We start from the raw sequence: 22,617 nt of genomic DNA, 5'->3' as shown, positions 1-22,617 counted from the left end.
TGACAGCAAAAAGATTTTCTTGTGTATAATATGGAATTAATGTTGTATGGGCAAAGCCATACTCTTTAAAAAACTGTTGAAAAAGGTGCAAATTAAATTCCATTGTCAGTGATGAGTTCTCTAGGAATTTCCCATTTATAAATCATTGTCTTGAATGGAGATATAACTTGTTGACAAGTTATTGTAGATAGATTCACAGTATCAGTGTCTTTTCTGAAATCCTCTGCCAGTTATCCTTTTGGCAATGCAGATACAATTACAGATCATCTACTCTGAGTAGGACTTTGACCAGTAAAGAATTGCAATTGAAATTTGCACTCACAGAGACATTTTGGCTCTTTCTCCCTCTCTCTCAACTCGACTAATCCTTATGCCCTTTTTGTGGATTTGTATCCAGACTTCTCATTTTTCCAAAGCTGACATAAAAATCCAGCCACAACACAGCAGGAGATACTCAAGTTCTTACTAGTGAGTTCTCACAACAATGCAATTGTACAATGAATTACTTGTCTACATGCATTTACTTGGCCACTGATCACAAACAAAAGTGGTTCTAGCTCCCTTATCTGTCTCTTATTTTGTTATTTCTTAGAGAATGTGCATCCTTTAGATGTCACTCATCTCCTTGACATTATGGCTTGCACATATGCACACGTCTTCTTCAATGTGTGGTCACTGTGTCTCAGTGATAGTATTCAAGGGCAAGGTATTTGTCATTACAAGTTGTTTCCTAGAAGTCGGATTGCTTTTATATGGAAATGCCTGATCCTCATCAACATCTGTTGATATCTTGGGGGAACATTGTCTAAGTCATGTTGATTAGGAATAATAGAATGATATTATGCAAGTGACCATGAGTACCGTAAGGGGCTTAGATGTCTATACCTTTAGTAGACAATCATTCTTAGCACAGCTGGAATGACAGCAATGTTTCCAAGGGGCTTAGATGTCTATACCTTTAGTAGACAATCATTCTTAGCACAGCTGGAATGACAGCAGTGTTTCCAAGGGGCTTAGATGTCTATACCTTTAGTAGACAATCATTCTTAGCACAGCTGGAATGACAGCAGTGTTTCCAAGGGGCTTAGATGTCTTTAGTAGACAATCATTCTTAGCACAGCTGGAATGACAGCGGGCTTAGATGTCTATACCTTTAGTAGACAATCATTCTTAGCACAGCTGGAATGACAGCAGTGTTTCCAAGGGGCTTAGATGTCTATACCTTTAGTAGACAATCATTCTTAGCACAGCTGGAATGACAGCAATGTTTCCAAGGGGCTTAGATGTCTATACCTTTAGTAGACAATCATTCATAGCTGGAATGTTTCAGGGGCTTAAATCATTATCATTCTTAGCACAGCTGGACAGCAGTGTTTCCAAGGGGCTTAGATGTCTATACCTTTTAGTAGACAATAGCACAGCTGGAATGACAGAAGGGGCTTAGATGTTTAGTAGACAATCATTCTTAGCACAGCTGGAATGACAGCAATGTTTCCAAGGGGCTTATGCCTGCACTGGAATGACAGCAGGGCTTAGATGTCTATACCTTTAGTCTTAGCAGCTGGAATGACAGCAGTGGGGCTTAGCTGGAATAATCATTCTTAGGCTGGAATGACAGCAGTGTCCAAGGGGCTTAGATGTCTATACCTTAGTAGACAATCATTCTTAGCACAGCTGGAATGATGTTCAAGGGGCTTAGATGTCTATACCTTTAGTAGACAATCATTCTTAGCACAGCTGGAATGACAGTGTTTCCAAGGGGCTTAGAAAGAGTATACCTTTAGTGTAGACATTTATTCACTCCTCAGCTGACAGCAGTGTTTCCAAGGGGCTTAGATGTCTATACCTTTAGTAGACAGTCATTCTTAGCACAGCTGGAATGACAGCAATGTTTCCTCACTAAGAAAATCAAGATCCTAAATCTCAAAGCCTTGTCCTTCATCTTGATTACATAGAGGCTACTAACGGGTGATCTTTGTGTCCCTAACAGAGTCACAATAAATCCTAATCCATCAGACCTATTACATGTTTGCAAGTCTAATGGTGGCATAAACACTCACTCAAGGGATCTCTATCTGTTCTGCATCATAAATAGGACTTGCTGGAAGGATAGGCATGCATCACAGAGAATCCTGCTTCTATGGACCTGTCTTCCACACCAGATAAAGCAAAGTATTTCTCTCACTCTATATAAATGTAATTTGGATAAATGGTGGGGTGACTGAAACATATTTAAGATGAATGGAGGAGAAACCAGCAATTCATCCTTGGTCATTAGCCTCTTAAGATCTTCACTGAACAATAGCCCAGTAAGTACCTATGAAGGTCTGAACATAAAAGTTACTATCCCCCTTTCAAACCTTTAATAGTGCTTAGATCTTACTATAGGTCTCTGATCTGTTTATAGATGGAAACTGCCCAGGCCCAACATGTAATGTGAAAAACACTCATGTGGCCATGTTCCGGCTAAAAATTCCTTTTTGATTAGAGAATCTCTCCACTCTGTTGCAGTTGGTGTTGTGGAACAAAATGCTACGGCTTTTACTTAGTGTTAACTGCTGACCTCTGCAATGACCACTGTCAGTTTATCATAAAAGGCAAGTACTGGTATAGACACTAACACAGACATTACTTTTTTAAAAGGCTGTTGTTGGGCACCACCCCATATTCATGCTACATTTTTTTTAGTTGTATCATATAGTATCATATAGTAATATATAATATATATAGTAGTATATAATATAGTTGTATGATATAGTAGTTGTATCATTGGGCGGACCTCACAGCAAGAGGTTTGGGGTGCCTTCTGTGTGGAGTTTGCATGTTCTCCCCAGGCCTCTGCTGAAAACAGGATCTGAGGAACCTAGTCAGACTTTCCCGGTCAACAAATGTTAAATAAAATAAATAGTTGCATAGCATACTATGCCAAACATCAGTCAGTGATCTATTACATTTTATTGATTTGGCAACTCAGTCAACACCTTTTATCTTTCTTGGATTTAGTATGATACCCTCTCCACTGATACAGTATGTAAAATACTGAATTTCTGTATTGCCAATCAAAACATTTTTTTTTTTTTTTAAGCTTGTTTACTGACTCTTACATGGTCTGAAACACTGCATTCAACCTCTTATCATATGACTCTATTTGGGTCAAATATCAAAATGCCATGCATCATGACCACTGTACCCTTATAGTCTTCACAACTAAGCTCAATTCTTGCTGAAAGACTTCAAGGGCTCATTTAATTCCAAAAGCAAATTTCTGAAAGCAAACATTTCCCATTGGAATAATAAATGTATTATTATTATTATTATTATTATTATTATTATTATTATTATTATTATTATTTATTATTATTTATTTATTATTTATGTATTTATTTTTCCTGTTCAAATCAAGGAATACTTGCCAAAATCTAATCACTGTATCTTATGTGAAGAAAACTCTTTCCACAGTTAGCTTAGGCTTTATGTATTCTGTGGTAGGAAGTATAAATGCCTACAGCTTCATCGCATCATTTACCCTGCTCAAGTCAACGCAAATTCTCCAGTTGCCATTTTTCTCTATTACTGACATCACTGCAGCACATCAGTCTTTAAGTCCTGCAAGCTTTTCAGTTACTGTAAGGGTATGCCTTCAACTGAGCTCAGCCACCACCATTGAGAAGCTTGGAAATAGTACTCTGCTTGGTTTTGTGAGGGCAGAAAGGATGGTGCCAGATTTCAAACAATGCTATATTGGTGCAAAATTAAGAAGTCTAACATCACCAAATACATCAGCACTCATTTTAACAGTTCTGGCAATGAAACCCAACTTACATGTAGTGGCTCTACTCAGAAGATCATTCAGTTAATCACCCAATAACACATGCATCCAAAAATCACATTTGCACCTTTTCCACTCCACCATACCAAGGGCCTTCAACTGACATCTGATTTTCCTGTCAGGACCGTTTACTCCTGTTTTTGATTTGACCAATTTTACATGTTGTGAGACACTTATATAGTCACCATGTCACATTAGAGTCATGCCTATCAGAATATCTACCTTGAACCTTGTCAAGAGTTAGAAGTCTGGCATGATATTCATCATCTCATTCTGGTTGCACATTCACTGAGTCCAAATAGAAAGTATCTTTTGCATTTCCTCACTATTAGACTTAATAGCCACTTATTTGGCCAGACACAGCCATAGCTCTTTATGCTCACAGTTGCAACTAGTGACCTTCTCCTGCCTGCACTTATTATTTCATGGTTACTATCACTCAAACACTGGCCTCCCCTGTGCTTTTTACTTTGTTTAAAGTGTGTTTTTTGCTTTATTTAACTCACATCTCTTATCACTCTCATATTATATCATATCATATAATATCATATCATATCACATCATATCAGTAAACTGTTACTGGATTGTTCAAGCTTATGAGCTATCTGTACCACTTTTTTTTTACTATTAAGCTTGGCTCACTTTGTGGGTATTAACTGACTACAGTGCTTTTATAGCTCTTTCTTTAATGTTTGCCCAATGTTGATGCCTTCAAACTCACAGTAATTATCCCACTCCATACAAATGTCTCTGTGGACACATTTCCTTTCTGTAAACATTTATGGAAGTGTTTTTTTTTAAGAATTGTATTTCATTTGATCACAACATGCTCACTGAGCTTTGCAATTGCAACCTCATAAGAAAAAGGCTGCACTTCAGCTAATGTGAAAGTACCAAAATCTCTGCCAGTTGCATAAAGAAGATAATTTACCTGAAACCCATGATGTCCTTTTTGCACTTTGGTGACAGACTTTTGTTTCCATATTGGCCAGCTGTGTCCTGTCTGGTGGTTCTGGCGGACTGGATTTTCATTATGTTTAATGCCACTTTTCTTTTTCCCTTTCATTTTTCTAGTTAACTACTAGTGTGGTCCAATATCACACAGAAACTTTGGTGATATCACTGGTGTCTGTCTCCATTGCACTATTGCACATTGTCTCATAAGTCTGAACTGTTGCCAGTTTTTTCATGAAGTTGTGATTTTTGAGGTTTTATTTAATTCCACAGATAACACCATGTTATGCTACATGCTAGATTGCAGGACACCAGACACTTGGAAGAATAGAACTGGTGGGTATACGTTTGTGGAATTCATTTTACACTCAATTACAAACTCTAAGATAGCAGAACAATATTTCCATCTTGTCAGGTTCATATTCAACTGATAATGGCTGCCTTCTTTACTTCTGCCCATTGCATTCTGGGTCAGACATCCTTAGGCATGTATGTAGGTACAACCAGATGGTCACTGATCACACAGATCATCACAGTGATTTAATATCAACATGCGTTCTGTAAGTGACATTAACTTACAGTGAACTTTTCATGTCAGGCAAAAGAAAAATGTGGATAAAGTAGAACACTGGGCTGACTCAGAATAGAGGCAAATTATGCAATTCTTATTGTAACATGATGCTATGCCTGGGCACAGTATTGTACTGAATGACAAAGGAACATTTTCTGAACTACTTTGCTAGGTGCAACAGTGGAAAATATCAACTGCTTTTTCTATAAACTTGAAATCATCTCCAACAATCCGCTTATTCACATTTTTACACTGGGTTGGCTACATCAGCATTAGTCAAACATGACCAGATCCTCTGGTGCCGATATTTACACAGCTGGATAGAAATTTAAAATAATGGTGTAATATTTAGTACATTGCAGTTTCCCTACATACATACTTTAAAAACAGAAATCAAGCTGCTATATCAGTATCTGGATATCAGCAAATGCATATGTCCTTCATAGGCTTTAAATATAATGGTTCATATTTTTGTAAGAGCTATAGCAGCAACTCATATTTTGTGCACATCCATTAAAATGTGTATAATTTATGTTATTTGTTGCTTACCTTTTCTAAATTTGCCTTCACTGTTGCAGTATGAGAACTTATAGTATTACATACAAAACATTCATAATGCTCATGCTGAGTGCACTAGAACACTCATCATATAAAATATTATTACCTACCCGTCTCCTGCATATGCATGCATTTAGCATTATATAAATACATATGTCCACCACCTGCAAACATAATCCTGTTGCAGGGAATATACTGATTCATCAAATTTCAGGTTTGTTGACCCATAAGTCTGCAAAAGAATACCACTGAAATGTAACCTGTCAGACCTATGTAACGAGAGATGACACAGGTCCTGTGGTGGTGCAAATCCATTAATGTTCTGTTTTCATGTTTGTGAAGCTTGGAAACAAGTGATAACATGTAATGATTTAAATAAGGCTCTCAGAGGTTTTCAGTGGTGCAGTCCTTAATTTTATTTTTATTTATTTATTTTCAGTTTGATTACCGGGGAAGTCCACTGGGCCAAGAAGTGCCCATTTTCAGTGGAGGCCCGGGGAGAAAAGCTCCATGAGCAATACAATACAATAAAGGTTACAAAATACAAATAAAGGTTACATAATGAAATACAAGAGTAAGATTAAGCATTGCTGTTCTGCATTAAGTAGCATGTGTACTGTTATTCAAGTCTGGTGAAAAAAAAGTTTCACAACCTAATTACATAGAAGGTATACAAAGGTTCTTGCAGGGTGTATACAAACTTTGTCACATCATAAGGGCTCTGCTTCCAGATGGATAACCATGGTGGGGTGTATCGTGAACAATCTGTTAGGTGTATTGATTTAAGACTTTGAGGCTGGGTCAATGAAGTGTTTAATGTGTGAAGTGAAAGTGTCATAAGTGTAGCAAACTACTTGTTACTGTTTTTGCAAGCAGCTTGCTGCAGTCATGGAAAATGAATAGACCATTTTTTTAACATTGAGCAGATCTTTTTTTGCTCCTCAACTTTGAGATGAGGCGGAAGGTTGTATCCTTTTGGAGTTCTGCACAGGATGCCAGAGGAGCAATCTTTGGTTCTGTATATTATGACAGCAGAGAGTTACTAACATTACTGACTTACAACTCTGTCCACCACAGTCCTGTCTCACACAATATTGTGTGAGTTGTAAGGATAACTGCCACTCTTTCTGTCAATGCTGCTCTAAAATTTCTGCACATAACATTGCCTTCCATCTACCAATGTTCTGGCATGCCATAGGCCTTTTTAAATCCTGTCATTTTTAAAATCATATAACAACATTATATGACATTATTAAATAAAATATTAAGACAACTCAGAACTAGAGTAGAAAATCACCCATATAGGAATCATTCATTTTTAGACATTTTTATCTTCCACATCTGCTGGCGATCAAATCACCACTATAACCAATGCCAGCATTCATTCTTCTTTGTTGGTCAAGATCACAGACACAGTTCAGCCATTATCTACACAGCAAACAGAAGTTTTTTAGTCACTAACATTCAACCTTCCCATGTGAAAAAGATTTCAAGGCAGTACCTGGGATTTTTGCCTGCTTATGCAGACGATGCTACCCCTCCTGATCATCCCTATATTCAGACACCTCCATCTAAGTCTGAATTCCACAGGGTATTGTTGGTGGAACGCGCATCCTGAGACATATATCCACAACCCTCACCTTTGGGATAAAAGATCAGACACTGTCTTGTCACTGTTCTATAAATCCAACTGATTACACCAGTGACCAGCTCAGTATACAAACCTGTGTCATAGTCAGGGATTTATCCATCTATGCTATGGAACTGACTGCATCCAAGACAGATCATTCATTAAAAATACATAATTTATACGTTCCTCTCTTCAGAAATTCAAAAGACAGTTTATAACATTACCACATATCTTTAACTTAAATGGAGACATTTAGTCAAACAAAGAAGAACAACAACGACATTAACAAAAACAAAATGGATAAATGGAGTGGGAATGGGTTTGTTGTGTGTGATACAGGAAATGAATTTACAATGAATTGCAATACAGCATTACTGAACTCAATTTGTGATTTGAGGCGTCATCTCAAATATTAAAACTCATTCTCTGTGCCTTAAGTAAAATCACACAATGCGTCGCTGTGTATTCCGATAGTAAAGTTTCAAAGTAAATTAATAACTTTAAACATGAGCACTTGAATTCCTGAACATAGTGTGTGGAGGTGTGCAAGCATTCTGGCCACTGTGGCTTATACACTGTTAATTTAGTTTATAAATGTCAGTCGTGGCAGAAAGTTATAACTAGAGTGGGTAGATGGGGGCATCTGACTCAGACGCAAGTTGGAAGGGGTCATAACTGGCAATTGCCAATGAGACATGACTGCAGTACACCATTCATTAAGGTCAAGGGTGATTTAAGGGTTTGCTAAATGAGCGCCAATACTGCATTTGTCCTAACACATACTAGCTCAATGTGTTAGTAACTATTGCAAGGAGCTTGCTAGAGTTACAGTACTACATTTCAAAAAGAGGATTTTTATTTTCTTTTTCATTTTTATTTCTCCATTTGGAAATGCATTTTCCCGTTCTTAACTTTGGGCAGATGTATTTATTTATTTATTTATTTTTTGTGAAGGGATGCCAATCTGTAGTACTGTCCAATGTTCCAAATGATCTAGTTATGGTCTCTGAATAGTGGTATTAATCGGTGTTGTTTAAAAGGTTGGGTCTGTCTGTGACTTCTGCACAGGAAGGTAGATGCATTACTGCATAGTATGCATAGGATACACTCCTGTACCATGTTTTTGGGTATAAAGCCATAAAGCAGTAGGCTTCATAGCGAAGCAGTGGTTAGTGTCCCATCCTAATAATGTTGGTTATCCAGTCTGTTTCGTGTCTGTAGTGTTATCTGGGTGGTATGTGGCCTTTCATCCTTTGTCCATGTGCATCCTTGTTGTTGTGTAGTTTTACACCCACAATCCAGCCATCGTTGCACATGTATAAGAAATTAACATTATACAGTTCCACACCTCACAATGTCTAAGAATTCACCACAAGTTGAACAGTTTTAAAACTGGCTGTTACATATCAGTGCTTTGGTGGTGGCTCTCTATTATAACAGTATTACTGCTAAGTCCTGCTAATGTTGTAAACAACTTTTATGCATAAAACTAAGCAGCCACACCAGTTTACACAATTGCAGAAGCTAAACTATCTACAGATTGCAGTGGATTCTGTACAATATCTATGTGTAGTAGCTATTCAAAGAATTCATTAGCTCATAGTCTGTGCTTGCAAAACAATACAAATAACCGCACTATTGTAATAAAAGTTCTGATGCAGTGTGAGTTCCCGCTGGTACCATCTCATGAAAATTGATGTGTGGGGGAAGAACAATCCTGATGTGGAAGCAGAATATCTTGCATCACACTGCATTCCATTCCAGGCAGTGTTTTTACTAACACAGAGTGGAGTGTTTTTTTTTTTTTTTGTTCTTCAATGTTTTGTATAATGCTGGTAAATTGCAAAGCTCTGTATGCTGAGCTACAAGTCATCCACATGTCAGCAGGGGAAGGTATCTTGATAGTTACAAGTTAAACACCATATACATTTCCATGACTTTACCTTAGGGTATGCCTTTGGGACCAGCTCAAACACAAATGCAGTTTTTTTTTTTTCTGGATTGAGCTCAGTCCCAGCAGGATGCCATTTGCATGTGTACTCCTTTCATGTGGTATAGTGCTTACATAATGGTGTAAGACTACATACAGAATTTTACCACATTATGTAAGCTACTTTATGAAAAGCTAAAAGCTTTAGTATTCCATTCTACTCTGTACCAGCCCTGCTTCTATGATGTCTATCTAGTACAAAAGAGTGAATTACCAGAAAAAGTTAATCTAGCTAAGATATCACATACAAAAGCTCTTATGAATTATTGGATGCTATAGGTCAGTAGGCAGAAATACAATGCAAATTTCTGAAAAACAAACAAAAAAAAATAAAGACAAACCTGAAAGTCTGGAAAACAGATCAAGAAGAAAGATAATACAAGAAGCTTGTGAAGGGAATGAGGATAAATTATATATGGATTTTCTTTAGAGAAGTATTCCTTTAGTTCTTCAAGCAACATCCTTTAGCACTAGAATAGCACACAGATATCTAATTGCCCCAGTGGTTAAGTTCCTGCCTTAGCAAAGTATACTAGTGATCTTGGCAATTGCTTAAGTTCATTCGAGGTATATGCTCCCGCATCAAAAAAAAAAATACCATGAACGGCTAATAATCGATCATTAGTCACAGAAAGTTTAACATGCTGAAAATGCTTAACAGCAAAAAAGAATCCATCGAATGGCCATAAATGGCCAACATCATGAATGTAACCAACCACTGCACGGGGCTGTGCACCTCACATCCCCCCGAGCTATATATACCATCTCTAAGATCACACTACAGTGGGAAATAGAGCTTACCTTATGCATCCCTACACTTCCTGATTGTTGGCCAGCTATCGCCATTCCATGAATTATTTTTCACTGTTATGCATGTTTGATATGTTAAACTTTCCCTGTTTAATATTTCTTTATTAACCATTTTATCAAATTTTTTTATCGATATGCAAACATAGACCTGGTTCATTCAGCTGCTGTCCTGGTGAATTATATGAAATAAAATTGATTTATTTCAATACAGTGAATCTCCCATTGCACTGAATGTGCTATACCAGATAATGAATTAGTACTGTAGCTATTACAAGGTGGAGATAAACAGGTCAACAGAATGGTTGAGGAGTGTGTCTGTGTGTGTGTGGGGGGGGACTTAATGGTTAAAAAATGAGGACTGCAGAAAAAAGAATGCATAAAAATCTGATGATTCACGCAATACAATTAAAATATAAGCACCCTAACATACCTGGACATGGGAATGCAGCTATTATGCTTGTCTTAATGCATTGCCTAACTCTGTGACTCTGAGCAAGTCAATTAATTAGAGAGTGCTCCTCGACTGAGATTGAAAGGATCCATAGAGATAATTGCTTGACAAATAAAATAAAACAAAATTAATACATAAATCAGAGTGACACCAAATGCAGTAATGCAAATATACTGGGCATACAGTATACTGAACATTGGTTTATACATGCAGTCAATAAGTAAAGCTTCACCCTCATGAGAAACCACACCAACCATGGGTAAATCCTGACATACCCACACACACAGTCATGGATTATTGCTTTAGTAGAGCACCATGCTGTTGCAGGTGGAAGGATGATCAGAAACAAGGACCAGAGAATGCAAAATCTAGAAGTGGATTGAAATTGCAAAAAATGAACACAGGAATAATTGTCTATAAATAAGAGCAGACCAGCAAACATAAATGCTAAACTAAACAACAGAGTGTTTATGTATATATATATATATATATATATATATATATATATATATATATATATATGTGTGTGTGTATATATATATATATATATATATATATATATATATATATATATATATATATGTGTGTGTGTGTGTGTGTGTGTGTGTGTGTGTGTGTGTGTGTGTGTGTGTGTGTGTGTGGGTAGATAGATACAGATATAATTAAGGGAGTGTATATCTCTTGCAAGCACTAATGTGTCCTCCAGTTGATAAAACTAAATATTAATGTCCATTGTCGTCCACTATAAGAAATGCATCATACTACATGTGTATAACATAAAACAGGCTCCATGTCCCTGGAGCCTGTTTTACGTTATACTATTTAAGCATATTCAATGGAACAGATCAAGATAACTGAAAATGATTTTGTGGTAGAGCTAGAATTTTTAATACACGTTCATCAACAGGAATCTATGCAGGCATAATGCAATTCTTACAATCTCTTGCATATTGGGAAAAATCTCAGAAATATTAACACTATACTTCATTTGGTCATATTGCTGAACTATGTATAATTTAAATCAGAGTTACTGGATTAGGTTATTTCCACAGGAGTATGACAAGTATGTGAATTAAATGCTACTGCATAGGCTCTTCCTTCTTCCACCCTTCTTTTTTCATGGGAAATTCTAACATAATGAATTCCTGTATGTTGTTCTATGTTCATTATAATTTCGTCTGCACTTGGGTGTGAAGTATTCACCATCATTAAAGTAATTAGCCTGTACAACACGTGATAAGTGGTGTAAAGCTGCTGAAATGATTGCATATACTGTGTGCATGTTAATTGACATTGCCATTTTAAGGATAGCTTGTTTATGAATAGACGTAGTCCATAATGCATTGCAGTTTCTAAGTTTTAGTCAGTTTGGTGTGAGATGCTGAAGTGATGATTTCATTTATGCTGACCTGCCATGATGTTTCTAATAAAAGTTATGTTTTTGCTGAAGAAGATGATGAATCCTGATATTTCTGACTCAACCGACAAAGTATATAGAACAACTTTCAGAATCAACTTCTGATATTGTATTAGAACCAGGATTTTCTTGATGAATAATATTATACAAAATCGTGCTATACCCCCTAAACTGATCCTGACAGCAAATATACAAATACTTTCACTAAATATGTACAAATAGTGATGAAGAGAGTTGGACAATGCACAACCAATAGGGCAAGAATCACAAGGAAGGGAAAATGCCCAGGTTTGGAAAAGTATAAGTTTCTGGCATGGTTGGATGTCAGACCAGCCCACAGGGCAACAATCCCAGGTATCATTCATCTTCATGGCTGATGCTATGCATCAGCTGTTTCCTCCATTGGCCAGATGGGAAAGGCTTGCTAGTCATGCATTGCCACAAGCTGTGGCAGAAAGGGATTCACGTGGCCGAGGCAGACCTATAGTTTACTCTTTACAGTCTCAAAAGCTGAAACAGTAAAACCGGGGCAGACTTTTTACAATTTTCAGAAGAGAGGCCTTTGCCATCCTCTTAAGAAGCATCCTCAGAGTGTTTAGGTTCATAGGTTCATACTAGGCTATTTGCCCTGAGGCAATTATAAGCCTAGCCTGATTCTGTAGTTTAGTTTACTGTGCCTCTGTCTAACAGTGACAGACAAACCTACGATCCCCATCCACTATCGAGATTCTTCTTGAAGAGATTCAGTGAGGTGCTCTGCCTCACATGAACGGAGCCTCTGGGTTCTGAACCTGTCCGTCCAGCAAGTTCTATTTATTTCTGTGCTGAGGTTCAAGTCCCTTGGTGTGGCTGAGGTGGAGCATGTCCATTAATTCTGGATTTGACATAGCTTTGTATGTCAGGCATAGATCGCCTCAGTAGGGGTATGCAACTGAGTAGAGCTGAGTTTTTAACCGAGCAGCATGGCATCTGTTTGAGACCCTTGATCCTCTTGGTGAGATACTTTTGGGGTCTTTCTAATTGCTGCAGGTGTCGGGTAAGATTGTATTCTATGATGGGCCTGATGAGGGATGAATAAAGGGGCACGATTACCTCTCTTGATCTAGATGTGAAACCCTTCGTGATGAGGTGGGCTAGAGAGATGAGGTGGGAGAGAATTTTTCTCTTTTCAAAGCTATTGTCCATATATGTTGACTAGGTTAACAACCACAGGGGTCTTTTTAAGCCTTGTCATGCATTCCAAATCTCTGACAAGTTCTGGTTTCAGTGACAAACACAGATTACCTCCAATAAAAGAATCAAATTCTCACTGGTGAGACACAGTCCTGTTGTCCACTACTGACCAAGTAACAGGGTTTTCAGCTGTCAGAGTCTCACCTCCTTGTCTTCATCATATGGATGGATCTAGAATCCCCCACTATTGTTTCTCTCAAGCCTCAGGAGTTCTAATAATATCAGTAACTAAAGAATTTTTCTCTTTTCGAAACTATTGTCCATATATGTTTACTAGGCTAACAACCACAGGGGTCTTTTTAAGCCTTGTCATGCATTCCAAATCTCTGACAAGTTCTGGTACCCTTGATAAGTGTTAGCAGGGGCTTGGGAGATGAAACATTTACAGACTGCCTGTGTCCATTAGAGACATAGGTGCCAAAACAGGGATGACTTTCCTGTTCCACATCCATTTATCCAAGTTACACTTGAACTGGGTTAGGGAGAAACTCTTCTTTACATGGATGGGGAACCTGTTCCAGAGAAGGAGAGGTCTTTGAGATACATACGTGTATCTCCAGCAGGTTCTATTTATATCACAGGCAAGGTTTAAGACTTTTAAACAGATAATTCTGGTGTTGTTTGTTTTGCAGATGTGCAGGAGGTCTATTAATGTGCGATCTGACAATGCCTTGTATGCCAGGCATAGATCTTGCCTCAACAGCCTGTAGGAGACAAAATAAAGGGATATGTCATTGAAGTGGTCTACATACAACATGTTACTTACTCCGTGCATTCTTTTAGTGATAAACCTCAGTGGATGTTACAATTGTTGGATATGCCTGGTTAGGTACATACCAAAGGGGGCATTATACTCACTGATAGGTCTGATGAATGTCAAATACAGTGAAAAGTGACTTCCTTGGACCTAGATGCCATACCTTTATTTATAAGTTGCACAGCATAGGATGATTTCCTCACTACTGTAGACACATGATGGTCAAAGGTTAGATTGCGATCTATGTGTGTCTCCAAGTCCTTGAATACTAGGTCACCTCTTAGGGGTGTGTTTTCAATACGATTGTTACCAGAGGTGAATGATTTCCTCAAGGATACTATTATGCATCTCTTGGCATTTAGATTTAGTCAATGGCTATGACACCAGGTGTTTCTGTGTCAGCCCTTCCTGGAGAACATTTGTGTTGGTGGGGAATTTGGTGACAGCTTCTAATTTGCAATCATCTGCAAATTTAGTCAGCCATGGGACAATGACATTGGCCTTGTCTTCAGAGAAGTAAATGCCAAAAAGGAGCAGTCCCAGGACTGATCCCTCAGGAAATCTGCTTGTGACTAGCCTCATTGTAGAAGTGCACTTCCCATTTCTAGCTTCCCGGATCCTGTCTGTGAGCTAGCTGTCTATCCACCAGGTGACATAAGGATTTGTATCTAGAGTTTGTCAACAATACTTGAGTGGGGTATTGTGTCAAATACCTTGGCCAGGTCAGAGTAGGAGTGCGAACCATTTTGCCCTCATCCATTACTTTGGTGGCCTTCTCCAAGAAGTTTCCTATGTCATTACTGATCATTTCCATGATATTTTTTCCATGGCTTTGTATATGAGAATAGTGAGACTTATGGGTCTGTAGTTTCCAGGGTCTGTAAATGGCCCACCTTTGTGCAGAGTAATGATTGTTGCCGTTTTCCATTCATGAGGCATGAAGTCTGTTTGGAAGCTACAGTAAAATAGCAATTCCAGACAGCCCAATAGGTCATGTTTCATGCTATTTACAAGGCATCCTGGGATGTTGTCTGGGCCCATCAATGCAGTGTTCTTGGCCTCAGAGAGAGCATTAAGGACCTCTTCCCTAGTGATAAAGTGGGGAGTTATATTTGATGGTATTTCTTGAGGGAATTTTGAGGGGGAGAGAGGAGTAAAGCTGCAGCTGAATTTGTTAGCCAGTATGTTTGCTATATCTTCTGGTTTCTCTCTTTTTAATATCTCCAAGTCTTTTAGATTTGTAGTACCATGATGAGAATAGTCCCATTTCCTAAGTCTAAGTATGATTAAAGTTCATGAAAGTAGTATTGTTTCAATCTTTGATGTTAGCAAGAAGTGCTCTTCTCAGCAACTGCAATGTGCCCAGTATTAACTCTTTCTGTAGTTCATATGGTGTTACATGTACAACTGTAAATTCTTTTTTATAAGACCCGTTGTTCCTACTACTGTTGGAACGGTCTGTGTATCCTTCTTCCACAGTGCCCTTATTTCTGCCTAGAAAGCTTGGAATTTTATGACTTTGTGTCTCTCTGTACATATGACACTGTCATCACTGGGTGTAGGAATTTCAATGATCAATGCTACTTTTGTTTTCTTTTCATGAACTACTATATCTGGCTTTCTCGCATGTGTTTTTTGAACTGTTGGTAATGCATGATATCGTGATATAAACTTCATAATTTTTTATAATGCTTTGTGGCTCATGTTTCCAATGTTTTTCAGCTACTTCAATATTATAATGTTTGCACAATCCCTAGTGCAACAGTCTTGCCACATTATTATGTCTTTCAGTCTACAGTCCTTCTGCCATTTGTATATCACAACAGCAACAAAAGGTGCGATGGTTGATTAATCATTACATCAATTCCTTTAGGAAACTTATCAATGGAAACATAGATCTAAAACTTTGGTTTGACCTTTTAACCCCGTTTACCATCACTAAGAACTTTCCTCATAACATATATAGGGAAACAATAACCTCCTGGGAACAAAATGGATTCTTATGCTGGTTTCAATGTGTAAATAAATTAAATGTTTTAGATATACATATGATAAAAACTGCTTACAATATTCCAACACAGGACTGGTTAACCTTACAAATCATTCTAATGTACACTCAAGGTTTATGCAGATTAATTAATAATTCCTCATTTAAAGATATTACAAATCTAATAAGTTTTCTGTATGAATTTATATATAATTGACTGCGGTGGTGGTGCTGCGGTAGCATTGTCGCCTCCCAGTTAGACGTTGCCCATTTGATTCTCAGAGCGTCTTCTGTGTGGCGACATGCATGAATGGGCGTTCCTTCGTTGAAGGTTGTGCGTTAGGCCTGGCAAGCCAGCATGTAAAAATCTACTACCAATCATTAGCGGACCGGAGTTCCGCTGTGGCAAACCCTAACCGGGAAAAGCCGAAAGACAAGAGAGACAGAGAGAGAGAGAGTTGTGAAAAGAAAAATTCCATTTCAAATCTATATAAAGAGTTAATAACATATAAAACAATTCCCAAACCATCATACTGGCAGTTCTTAACAAAAGGTCAGTCATTGCAGTTAAAAGAAGAAATTAAAACTAACATCTTACTATCAGTTAATTACACCTCTAACACACAGTACTGGAAAATCTTTAACTGGAAATACTTACATAGAGCATTTTTAACACCAGATAGAATTAAGAAGTTCAATTCTACTACAAATGTTTTTTGCTGGAGGTGTGAAAAGCCAAATAAAGCAGACTTGATTCATATTTTTTATGAATGTAATAAAATTAAATCATATTGATCTGTCAATTCTATATTTACTAACATACAGTGTATATAGCTGAAAGTCAGGCTATTGTAAATATTGTATATTGATGTTTAAAATGATATTTAAAATATTATGTAAATGTTATTTTTAACTGAAAATAACATTATTTGATTAAAAAATACGAAATTAGTGGATCTATGCCACGCCAGTATAATCATATTTGATAACATCGACATATCATTCGATTACATTTCATTGTACTTAACAATGTTATCTACCTATATTTTTTCATCTATTTTGAAATGTGTGTTCTTGGTATTGAATTCAATGGAAATAAAGACATTGTAAAAAAAAAAGGTGCGATGGTTTCAAATTCTGTTTTACAAAACCTACATTTATCTGTTTCTCCCACATGTTCTATGCACTTTATAAACCACCGTGTATGTAGTCTACAATCTTGGGCCACCAATATTAACCATTTGTCTTTTGGTTTAAATTCACCTTTCCTTAACCATTCCTGAATTCAATCCTGATCAACATGTGGTTGTTCGAACAGTCTTCTATACTTGCAACTCCATATATGCATTTTCGGATGGCAAGTTTTTGCCTTCTCATCTGATCCTTCATGTAATATTCCTTCTTTTCTTTTTTTGACACATTCAGTTGCTACTTGCTTTTCATCCTCTTCTGGTTTGATTTCCATTCTCGCTTGACACCGATATGCATCTGTTACTCTAAGCAGGGAAGTCATCTTAGACTTATTCTCCTCATGTTTCAAATACTTTCCCTATGTTTGGGTCTTGTGAGGTCAGCAAATATATATGTAATCCTACGATTGCATATCTATACATGTAATCAATTTTGAGGAGGCCCATACATCCTTCAGAATGGGGAATATGTAGTCTTGGTATATACTGATTTTTGTAAACCATTTGATGCGCATAAGGCATTCTTCTTGTTTTGCTGTCCAATGGATCCAACACCTGATGGGGCCAGTTAATCATTCAAAACTATAAGTTAGGACAGAGAGAGCAAACTGGTTTACAGCTTTGACTTTGTTCCTAGATATTAGCACTGTTTTCAGTATTAATTTTAGTCTTCTAAAATATTCCCTACTAACTTTTATTTGCATTTGTTCATGTTTTATTGTTGATCCTTCATCAGTTCCCAAATATTTATATAGTCCTCCTTGACTAAGTTCTTTTATATCACATTCCTGTAATAGGCTGATTTTTCTTGGTGCTGCAGCTTTCCTGCTTTAATGGTTTCTTTTGCACATTTATCAAGACCAAATGACATTCTTACATCACCTGAAAAAGTTTTGACAACTTGCAGTTCTGATTTCAGTTCCTCATCTAATGAACTATACAGTTTTAAATCATCCACAAAAAGAAGATGAAGAATCTTTACACTTTGCTGTTTTCTGGGAGCCAAATTCCAGCCATGACCTTATCTGTTAAGTAAACAGATTGATAGGTTAAGGGCAAGACAAATGCCTGGAATAATGAGTTCTCCTTTATCATGGCTTAACTGCAAAGTGGTTTGCCACTGTTTCATGGTAGCTGTAATGTAATTGATCAGTGTAGGGTATATCTTACACATATTTAAGCACTCTTTTATCCGTGAATGCGGGATACTGTCAAATGCTTTTCTGTAGTCTATCCATGCCATAGTTAGATTCTTGCCCTTTTTACAATTGTCCATTATGACTTTATTTAACAATAAATGATCTTTTGTTCCATATGACTTTCTTTTGTTACCCTTTTTTTCTATTGCCATGATCAAGTTTTCATCTAAATGATAATAAACTCTGTTGGCATCAGTTCCAGTGTATAGTTTGTACACGATCAGTTGGCAAGTTATTGGTCTATAGGTTTTAGGATAGCTTGCAGGTTCGCTCTTAAGTAGGACTATTGTTTTTCCCGTTGTTAGCCAAGTTGGTGTCTGTTTGAGGTGCACATATAAATAGTTCTTACTCCTGGCTAAATCTTTGTGTAAAGATGTTAATACTTTTAGCCAGAAGTTAGGCATAGCATCTGGGCCTGGGGTTTCCGATTAGGTGCTTTTCTTAACTTTGTTTCACTCTCTCTGGCTGTTACTTCATCCCATTTCATAAGAACTTCTTATAATTTCTTTTATTTCTTCTACCCATTTAGCATCTTTGTTATGTTCTACTGGATCTTCATTGATAATTCTCCAAAATGCATCTATTTCTTCATTTTTGATGGTGTTTCAATTCCTTTGGCCTTGTTTGCCAGTTCTCTATAAAAGTTTTTGGGGTCATCAATAAATTTGTTATTTTGTACTTTTCCTTTATATTTATATGTGTATCCTCTAAGTTTTTTCTGCCTGTGCTGATAGTTTTAGTTTATTACTTGTGATAGTGCATGACAGATCCTGATCTGTTCTGATGCTGTGCATTGCTTTTATCACGTCTATCTTTCTGAGCGTTTTCATTGACCTCTACTATACTTTTCTAATAGTGACAATTCTGGTCTTAATTATGTTATAGTTTTCTCCGTTCAATACTTCCATGATGATATTTGATTTCTTCCCTACCTTTTCCTTACTACCCTGTGTTTTTATGGTAAGACTTTATCTGTTATTAATTTAGTTGCACAGCAATATATCCTGTTTACGTCTGCTATATCACATGAATCTCTGTGAACTGTCCTAATTACTGTGCTCATTTGTTTTATCAAAGTTCTAACTTTTGGGATTTTATTAACTTTCTGTAGTCTATTTCTTTCATTGATCTTAATATGTCTGCCCATCTCTATTAAATCAAGCAACTCTTCTCTTAGATCATTTTCTTAAAAACTGAGGGCATGTTGTTTATTTTCCATTTACTGCAGCATTCTGTAGAAAATTCCAGGGCATCTTCCTATGCCACATTCTGTTTTATTTCATCCTGTGTCATCTGTTGCTCTTTCATATGGGAACTCAGTGACCTATCGCTCCACAACATTGACTGTCTGAGTTGCTACAGTTTCCTGTTCCTTCCTTTGTGCAACTCAAACTGAACTTTGTACTGGTTTCCTGTTAAAGGCTCCAATGTATCTTTATATTTCTCGCTCCACAATGTATCTTTATATGGCAACCGATCAGACGTTTCTCACTCCACTGGATTCTCCTTAATTTGGGGATTCATTGCTGTACCATGCTGTGATGTTGTCAGCGTTATATTTACTACACTAAATTCTTCACTTCTGAGGTAGTCAATAACCTCATTTTCTATTTCTTTAACTTCTCCATTACTAATCCTTTTTTTTTACTTTTCCTCTTTGTTTTCTTATTTTTTGCAGTGTGAAATTTTACATATCCAGATGCCTTTACCTGTATTTCTTCTCAAATATCTTTGGTGCTGCTCTTTTTGTATTGATTAGTATTGCTTTCTCCTTTGCATAAATATTGTACCATATTAAATCTCTTTTTTTCTTTCCCATGTCCATATTTCTTTTCAGATGTCTCCTGCTCCTCCTGTTTCTCCTTACCTGAGGTACTCATTGTTGCATCATGCTGTGTTATAACCTGTGCTAGACTTTCTGCTTTAAATCTGTCACTTCACAGATATTCCATAACTTCAGCTTCTAATTTTTTTTTAACTTCCACTTTACTAATCTTTCTGGAGCATTTCTCCCCGGGCCTCCGCTGAAAACAGGATCTGTAGAACCTAGTCGGACTTTCCCGGTTATCAAATGTTAAATGAATAAATAAATAAATAAATTTTGTTCTGCATTCTCTCTTTGTGATCTTATTTTTTGTATTGTGAAATTTTCCATATCTCTATGACTTTGCTTGCATTTCTCTTTGAATATCTTTGTTGCTGTTTTTTTTTTTTTTTGTATTGATTAATTTGGCTTTCTCTTTTGTATAATATCAGCTCTCTCTTTCTTTCCCATATCCATGTTTCTTTTTATACCTTTCAAAAATCTCTAGATATTTGTTTGTTTTATTTTCACACTTAATGGGCCAAAGTCTCTTGGTCTGTAAAATGTTTTTCGGTCTGTATAATGTTTTTCATAAATCTGTTATATTCATGAACACAATTTTTTATTTGAAGCTTCTGACAGTTTTTCTTATGCAAATATTTTTTCTTTCCTCTAGTTTCTCTCTTAATCTTTTCATGTATCTTCTGTCTCAAAATTCCTGGCTTCTTGCATAATAGAAACAACACAAAATTTCTTTCCTATCCTCAGTAGTCCATATAATCTTTATGGCTCTTTTTGTGGATTACTACTTACTTCTATAAAAGTGTGTGTGTGTGTGTGGGGGGGGGGGGGCATCTTCCCACTGAGTCTGGCCTAGCTCCATTATAGGAATGTTTTCATGTCTTTGGAATTCTACATTATCATTTTTTCCAGTCCTGACACCAGCACACCTACCAGGATTGTACATTTTTTTATCCTGGATCTTGTACACTCAACTATCTTTTTCAAATGTTTAACCTACTTCTGTACGTGATATATGCTATATAAAATGTCTTCTTTCGGCTTTTCCCAGTTAGGGGTCGCCACAGTGGAACTCTGGTCCGCTAATGATTAGTAGTTGATTTTTATGTGCCGAGTTACCAGTTCTGACACACAACCTTCAACGAAGGTACGCCCATTCACCCATGTCTCCACGCAGGTCTAGCTGAGAATTGAATCGGACAGCGTCTTACTGTGAGGCAACAACGCTACTGTCTGTATATCAGTGTCATTGTGGTGAGATTTTGTGAAAAACAGGGTTCACCTCATGAAGGCAACCAGCAAGACTTGTGGATGAATTCATTTCCAGTAATTTTACTCTCCTTTGCATGCCGATTTATCATCTCTCTATTCGGTCCCCTTTCTCCATTCAGACCCCCTGACTCAGTATAGGTGGCTTCATAAACAATGCATGAAACTGTGTATTACCGTTGAGGTTACAGACATAGATAAAGAATGCCTTTTAGTTGTTCTTGGCTTGGTAGACCAAATTTACCTGAAATTTGGCTTTGGGTTAGACTTCATTTGTCCTCTGAGTTGCTTGTTTGGTATGTTGAAAATACTTTATCCTGCTGGATGCTGCACCTCCTAATTTTTGTCATGATTTTCTCGTTGTGTTATACTGCCTATTGATGGTATAATTCCATCAGGGTGGCTTTTTTGAGTTATTTCTGGATTTTTTCCTGGTGAGTAGAGTTCCCGCTATGCAGCTATTAAAATGCTTGTATTAGGTTTCTGTGAACAGTTCAGCGTAAGCTGCAGTGTTCTCAGGGTGTATTGCCCTGCTTGACCAGACTTGAGGTATATTTATTGTTTATGTAAATGAAGACACCCCCACATTTTATCCTGGTCTATGTACTAGCTTCTCTAAATGTGTGGAAGGCATTATAACCTTGCAGTGCTGGTGTGCTCTCCATTGCTTTAAACCAAGTCTCAGTGACTGCACAGACATCAGCATTCTCTAGGCTGAAGAAAGCTTCTAGGAAGTGCAGTTTTTTGTTTAGACTCCTAGCATTGAGCAATAACACCTTTAGACTTTCTTGGTTTTGATTTGCTATGTCAAAAGTACTTTCAGTTTGGCATTGCCTAAAAAAGGCACTCTGGAGGAAGACAGTGTTTTAGCTAATATTCAAAAGCTTGGAGAGGAGAGGTGCAGACCATCCCTGGCAAAGGACAATAGTCGGTTGACCATTTCCATG

Source organism: Protopterus annectens, chromosome 1.part1 (genome assembly GCF_019279795.1).
Source record: "Protopterus annectens isolate FY-2018-M chromosome 1.part1, PAN1.0, whole genome shotgun sequence".
In the NCBI taxonomy this organism is placed as follows: domain Eukaryota; kingdom Metazoa; phylum Chordata; order Ceratodontiformes; family Protopteridae; genus Protopterus; species Protopterus annectens.
Note: the sequence above shows the minus strand (reverse complement) of the source record.